The sequence below is a fragment of the Rhinoraja longicauda genome, unplaced genomic scaffold, assembly GCF_053455715.1.
Source record: "Rhinoraja longicauda isolate Sanriku21f unplaced genomic scaffold, sRhiLon1.1 Scf000221, whole genome shotgun sequence".
Classification (NCBI taxonomy): Eukaryota; Metazoa; Chordata; class Chondrichthyes; order Rajiformes; family Arhynchobatidae; genus Rhinoraja; species Rhinoraja longicauda.
The window spans coordinates 57,501-65,000 of record NW_027601439.1 but is presented as its reverse complement, the minus strand read 5'-3'; positions in this window follow the sequence as shown (position 1 = coordinate 65,000).

The window sequence follows — 7,500 nt, the reverse complement described above, 5'->3', positions numbered from 1 at the left end:
GTACTTTAAAGTACTGCAGCTCGAGCGCACAAGGTGCGCGGGGAATTGTTAGCGGCGCCGTGCTTGTGCTGGCGGTGACCATGGCTGCCTGCTCCTTTGGTTCACGATGTCCCCGCCGAAGGCGGCGTACTTTAAAGTACTGCAGCTCGAGCGCACAAGGTGCGCGGGGAATTGTTAGCGGCGCCGTGGTTGTGCTGGCGGTGACCATGGCTGCCTGCTCCTTTGGTTCACGATGTCCCCGCCGAAGGCGGCGTACTTTAAAGTACTGCAGCTCGAGCGCACAAGGTGCGCGGGGAATTGTTAGCGGCGCCGTGCTTGTGCTGGCGGTGACCATGGCTGCCTGCTCCTTTGGTTCACGATGTCCCCGCCGAAGGCGGCGTACTTTAAAGTACTGCAGCTCGAGCGCACAAGGTGCGCGTGGAATTGTTAGCGGCGCCGTGGTTGTGCTGGCGGTGACCATGGCTGCCTGCTCCTTTGGTTCACGATGTCCCCGCCGAAGGCGGCGTACTTTAAAGTACTGCAGCTCGAGCGCACAAGGTGCGCGGGGAATTGTTAGCGGCGCCGTCGTTGTGCTGGCGGTGACCATGGCTGCCTGCTCCTTTGGTTCACGATGTCCCCGCCGAAGGCGGCGTACTTTAAAGTGCTGCAGCTCGAGCGCACAAGGTGCGCGGGGAATTGTTAGCGGCGCCGTGGTTGTGCTGGCGGTGACCATGGCTGCCTGCTCCTTTGGTTCACGATGTCCCCGCCGAAGGCGGCGTACTTTAAAGTACTGCAGCTCGAGCGCACAAGGTGCGCGGGGAATTGTTAGCGGCGCCGTGGTTGTGCTGGCGGTGACCATGGCTGCCTGCTCCTTTGGTTCACGATGTCCCCGCCGAAGGCGGCGTACTTTAAAGTACTGCAGCTCGAGCGCACAAGGTGCGCGGGGAATTGTTAGCGGCGCCGTGCTTGTGCTGGCGGTGACCATGGCTGCCTGCTCCTTTGGTTCACGATGTCCCCGCCGAAGGCGGCGTACTTTAAAGTACTGCAGCTCGAGCGCACAAGGTGCGCGTGGAATTGTTAGCGGCGCCGTGGTTGTGCTGGCGGTGACCATGGCTGCCTGCTCCTTTGGTTCACGATGTCCCCGCCGAAGGCGGCGTACTTTAAAGTACTGCAGCTCGAGCGCACAAGGTGCGCGGGGAATTGTTAGCGGCGCCGTCGTTGTGCTGGCGGTGACCATGGCTGCCTGCTCCTTTGGTTCACGATGTCCCCGCCGAAGGCGGCGTACTTTAAAGTGCTGCAGCTCGAGCGCACCATGTGCGTGGGGAATTGTTAGCGGGGGCGTCGTTGTGCTGGGGGCTGACTGTCCCTAGTGGGTATAGGATAATGTTAATGTACGGGGATCGCTGGGCGGCACGGACTTGGAGGGCCGAAAAGGCCTGTTTCCGGCTGTATGTGTATGATATGATATGATATGATGCCTGCCTGCTCATTTGGTTCATGATGTCCACGCGGCAGGCGGAATATTTTAAAAGCACTGTTCTGTACGAAGTGCACAATGTCCGTTGGGGAAATGCAGCTGGGGGTCGGTCGACCGGCTGACGACGCCTGCCTGCCGATTTGGTTCACGATGTCCCCGCCGAAGGCGGCATACTTGAAAGTACCGCCGTTCGCGGCGCGCAATTTGCGGGGGGAGGAATTGTTAGTGCACGTCTGTGTGCTAGGTGACGATGCTTGCCGACTTGGTTCATGCCGTCCACGCCGAAGACGGCGCCGTTTAAAGTACTGCCGCTCGAGGTGCACAATTTGCGGGGGAATTGTTAATGGGCGTCGGCGTGCTGGGTGACGATGTGGAGATGTGGAACGCCGAGCCAGATCTATCTTATTTGTTTGCTTGGCCCACTGGACTTTGCATGGGCTTTGCAACACTGTGTGCTAGGTTAAATCACGGCCAATAGAGTGAGTGTTTTTAATGATCCTGATCTGATAAGGGGACTAGAGGTAAAAGAGCCGTTAGGAGGCAGTGATCACAACACGATAAGTTTTACTCTGCAAATGGAAAGGTAGAAGGGAAAATCGGAAGTGTCTGTATTACAGTATAGCAAAGGGGATTACAGAGGCATGAGGCGGGAGCTGGCCAAAATTGACTGGAAGGAGGCCCTAGCAGGGAAGACGGTAGAACAGCAATGGCAGGTATTCCAGGGAATAATGCAGAGGTTGCAGGATCAATTTATTCCAAAGAGGTGGAAAGACTCTAAGGGGAGTAAGAGACACCTGTGGCTGACAAGGGAAGTCAGGGACAGCATAAAAATTAAGGAGAGGAGGTATAACATAGCAAAGAAGAGTGGGAAGACAGAGGATTGGGACTCTTTTAAAGAGCAACAAAAGTTAACTAAAGAGGCAATGCGGGGAGAAAAGATGAGGTGCGAGGGTAAACTAGCCAATAATATAAAGGAGGATAGCAAAAGTTTTTTTAGGTACGTGAAGAGGGAAAAAATAGTCAAGGCAAATGTGGGTCCCTTGAAGACAGAAACGGGGGAATTTATTATGGGGAACAAAGAAATGGCAGACGAGTTAAACCGTTACTTTGGGTCTGTCTTCACTGAGGAAGATACACACAATCTCCCAAATGTTCTAGGGGCCGGAGAACCTAGGGTGATGGAGGAACTGAAGGAAATCCACATTAGGCAGGAAATGGTTTTGGGTAGACTGATGGGACTGAAGGCTGATAAATCCCCAGGGCCTGATGGTCTGCATCCCAGGGTACCTAAGGAGGTGGCTCTAGAAATAGTGGAAGCATTGGAGATCATTTTTCAATGTTCTATATAGATTCAGGATCAGTTCCTGTGGATTGGAGGATAGCAAATGTTATCCCACTTTTTAAGAAGGGAGGGAGAGAGAAAACGGGTAATTATAGACCAGTTAGTCTGACATCAGTGGTGGGGAAGATGCTGGAGTCAATTAGAAAAGACGAAATTGCTGAGCATTTGGATAGCAGTAACAGGATCATTGCGAGTCAGCATGGATTTACGAAGGGGAAATCATGCTTGACAAATCTACTGGAATGTTTTGAGGATGTAACTAGGAAAATTGACAGGGGAGAGTCAGTGGACGTGGTGTACCTCGACTTTCAGAAAGCCTTCGACAAGCTCCCACATAGGAGATTAGTGGGCAAAATTAGGGCACGTGGTATTGGGGGTAGGGTACTGACATGGATAGAAAATTGGTTGACAGACGGAAAGCAAAGAGTGGGTATAAATGGGTCCCTCTCGGAATGGCAGGCAGTGACCAGTGGGGTACCGCAAGGTTCGGTGCTGGGACCCCAGCTATTTACGATATGCATTAATGACTTAGACGGAGGGATTAAAAGTACCATTAGCAAATTTGCAGATGATACTAAGCTGGAGGGTAGTGTGAATTGTGAGGAAGATGCAATAAGGCTGCAGGATGACTTGGACAGGTTGTGTGAGTGGGCGGATACATGGCAGATGCAGTTTAATGTAGATAAGTGCGAGGTTATTCACTTTGGAAGTAAGAGTAGAAAGGCAGATTATTGTCTGAATGGTGTCAAGTTAGGAGGAGGGGGAGTTCAACGAGATCTGGATGTCCTAGTGCATCAGTCAATGAAAGGAAGCATGCAGGTACAGCAGGCAGTGAAGAAAGCCAATGGAATGTTGGCCTTCGTAACCAGAGGAGTTGAGTATAGGAGCAAAGAGGTCCTTCTACAGTTGTAGCGGGCCCTGGTGAGACCGCACCTGGAGTACTGTGTGCAGTTTTGGTCTCCAAATTTGAGGAAGGATATTCTTGCTATGGAGGGCGTGCAGCGTAGGTTCACTAGGTTAATTCCCGGAATGGCGGGACGGTCGTATGTTGAAAGGCTGGAGCGATTGGGCTTGTATACACTGGTATTTAGAAGAATGAGGGGGGATCTTATTGAAACATATACGATAATTAGGGGATTGGACACATTAGAGGCAGGAAACATGTTCCCAATGTTGGGGGAGTCCAGAACAAGGGGCCACCGTTTAAGAATAAGGGGTAGGCCATTTAGAACGGAGATGAGGAAGAACCTTTTCAGTCAGAGAGTGGTGAAGGTGTGGAATTCTCTGCCTCAGAAGGCAGTGGAGGCCAGTTCGTTGGATGCTTTCAAGAGAGAGCTGGATAGAGCTCTTAAGGATAACGGAGTGAGGGGGTATGGGGAGAAGGCAGGAACGGGGTACTGATTGAGAGTGATCAGCCATGATCGCATTGAATGGCGGTGCTGGCTCGAAGGGCTGAATGGCCGACTCCTGCACCTATTGTCTATTGTCTATTGTCTATAATCAACCACTTTATTTTGCCCGTCTTTGTGACTCCTCTTTGACACGTCGATCACCGCTGAGGCTGTTTTACCTGTTTCGCCTATGTACCGTAAGGTACACTCCTTACATTGAACTGCATACACCCCATTATTTCGCTCACGGGTTATCCTCTGTGCTATCCAGTCTCTCCTGTCACCCTGTTCTATGTTTTTGTCTATTACCCAGTGGGAGCAGGCCCCATATTGACATTAATTTGTAACCCTACTGCTCCCCTCGTCTGCTGGTTTTATCACCATCTCATGTTTATCCCTCAGCTCTGCCGTGGTCTCCCTCTCTTTTTTTCTGGTGAGGTTCGGCCTATCCTTTGTCATGGGCATATCCCAGGCTGTTTTAGTAACGTTCTTTTAAAACGTGTCGTGTTTGTTTGGCTTTACCCACGTTCCAGCATTAGAGGCCAATTTTTGCAATGTTTCCTGGGTGGGATTTGCCGGTTTTACAAATGGTGTCACTATCTCACCCTGCTTCCTGATACCCTTATGGGGTCGGCTCTGTTCTTGCAGAACCCTCGGGTGGTGCAGAGTCTGGGCCTTGTTATCAATATCTTGCCCTGCTTCCCGATACCCTTGCGGGTTCGGCTCTGTTCTTGCAGATCCCTCAGGTGGTGCAGAGTCTGGGCGGCATCGTCACCCAGCACACCGACGCCCACTGAAAATTACCCACGCACAGTGCGCGCCTGGAGCGGCAGTAGTTCAAACTACCCCTACCCCTACCCCTACCCCTACCGCTACCCCTACCCCTACCCCTAACCCTAACCCTAACCCTAACCCTAACCCTAACCCTAACCCTAACCCTAACCCTAACCCTAACCCTAACCCTAACCCTAACCCTAACCCTAACCCTAACCCTAACCCTAACCCTAACCCTGACCCTGACCCTAATGCAGGCAGAGTTATTTATAAAGTGGCCCAGACTCTGCACCACCTGAGGGTTTTGTAACAGAACCAACCCCATAAGGGTTTCAGGAAGCAGGGCAAGATATTGATAACAAGGCGCAGACTCTGCACCACCTCAGGGTTCTGCAAGAACAGAGCCGACCCCATAAGGGCATCAGGAATCAGGGCAAGATATTGATAAAATGGCCCAGACTCTGCACCACCTGAGGGTTCTGCAAGAACAGAGCCGACCCCATAAGGGCATCAGGAAGCAGGGCAAGATATTGGTAACAAGGCCCACGGGGAAGGCGGCATACTTTGGGGTTATTTTGTAGTGAGTTTTGAAGGCATGTGCTAGTGTTACGCATACCGAGGGCGCGCAAAGTTCGGCGCGCCCGGGCCAAAACGCCTCTGCTGGCCGCGGCCGAGTCGGCCGACGGATTGCCACGGACTTGCTTGACGACCTGTCACTCTCCGTGCATCGGTTGCACGCCCGGTTCGTCCTTTCCATTTGTTTCATGATGTACACGCGGCAGGCGGAATATTTTAAAAGCACTGTTCTGTTCGAAGTGCACAATGGCCGTTGGGGCAATGCAACTGGGGGTCGGTCGACCGGCTGACGACGCCTGCCTGCCGATTTGGTTCACGATGTCCCCGCCGAAGGCGGCATACTTGAAAGTACTGCCGTTCGCGGCGCGCAATTTGCAGGGGGGAGGAATTGTTAGTGGACGTCTGTGTGCTGGGTGACGATGCTTGCCGACTTGGTTCATGCCGTCCACGCCGAAGACGGCGCCGTTTAAAGTACTGCCGCTCGAGGTGCACAATTTGCGGGGGAATTGTTATTGGGCGTCGGCGTGCTGGGTGACGATGTGGAGATGAGGAACGCCGAGCCAGATCTATCTTATTTGTTTGCTTGGGCCACTGGACTTTGCATGGGCTTGGCATCATTGTGTGCTACGTTAAATCACGGCCAATTGAGTGAGTATTTTTTATTCAACCACTCTATTTTGCCCGTCTTTGTGACTCCTCTATGACACGCCGATCACCGCTGACGTGTTAATCTGCGTGTTAGGTATCTCGGGGGTCAGTTGGACGGACAGATGTGTAAGGGTTTTGTTCGGAAGGATCGTTGAGTGTAAACGGTGAACGGGGGTTAAAGGCCCTGAGGTTTCAATCCTCTAAAGAATGTAAAAGGTCTGACGCGTTAGCTAGCAGCTAATGAGGTGAACCTAGCAGCTAATGAGGCTCTCTCTCTCTCACGGCCCCGGGACTCCCTCCCTCCCTCCTCCCTCTTGGAACCCTCCCTGCGTGGGGGGGGGGGGGGGGGGGGGGGCACGAAGAAAAAGAGGGTATAAGAAGAATCCAGTGGAAGGAGTAGGGACTGGGGGCGAGGTCAGACAGCCTATCCGGCTAATAAAGCATCATGAGGTTAGGTATAAACTCTGATGACTGCATAAACTCGCCCCTAATGGGGGGGGGGCACTCTCTCCCCCACCCCTCTCTCCCCAGTGCCACTCCCTCCGACCCCCCCCCCACTCTCTTCGTGTCGCTGGGCCCGCCCGGCACGGCCCCGAGGATCACTCCCCGCGCGGCAACGGGACACCGGGTCGCCGGGCCCGCAGGGTCGTCAGTCGGGCGGGGGGGGGGAGGGTGGCCATGCCAGCAGCAGGAGAGGTTTCCAACGAACCCGCGACCGCAGCAGGACCGCCCGCGGCAGACATTTGGACCCAGCGGGTCCGTTCGGGATGGTTGCCGGGCCCGCAGCAGAGGTTTCCTTCCACCCAACGGGGGGGGGGGGGGGGGGGCGGGGCTGCCCATCTTCCCGCTCGAAGCAACGGCCTCACCCTAACGGCCTCACCCTAACAACCCTCACCCTGACCCTAAACCGCTCGGTTCATGACTTCTCTCCGTTTGGTTCATGAATTCGCCATTTAGTTCACGACTTCTCCTGTTGGTTCCTGACTTCTACCTCGTGGTTCGTGATTCCGGCGGGTAGGTGGGGTGCCCGGATACTCTCGGCGAAAGGTGTTCAAGTGGCAACGGCGGTCCCGTAGATAAGACGGGTTCGGATGCTCGAGCGTGTCGAGTAAGCGCCGGATCGGCGCCGGGCGCCCCCGGCCGGCTGGCTTGCCCCCCCCCCCCCCCACCCCCCCCCCCCCTGGCGGCAGAAACGTGTATCGCGCCAGTGCCGCCGCTGAGGTCGAGATTGGCCGCCTCGACCGTTCGAAGCGTCGCAATTCCGGCGGGACTTCCGAACGCTCGTACCGCCAAGTCAGCCGCGACATTCGAGA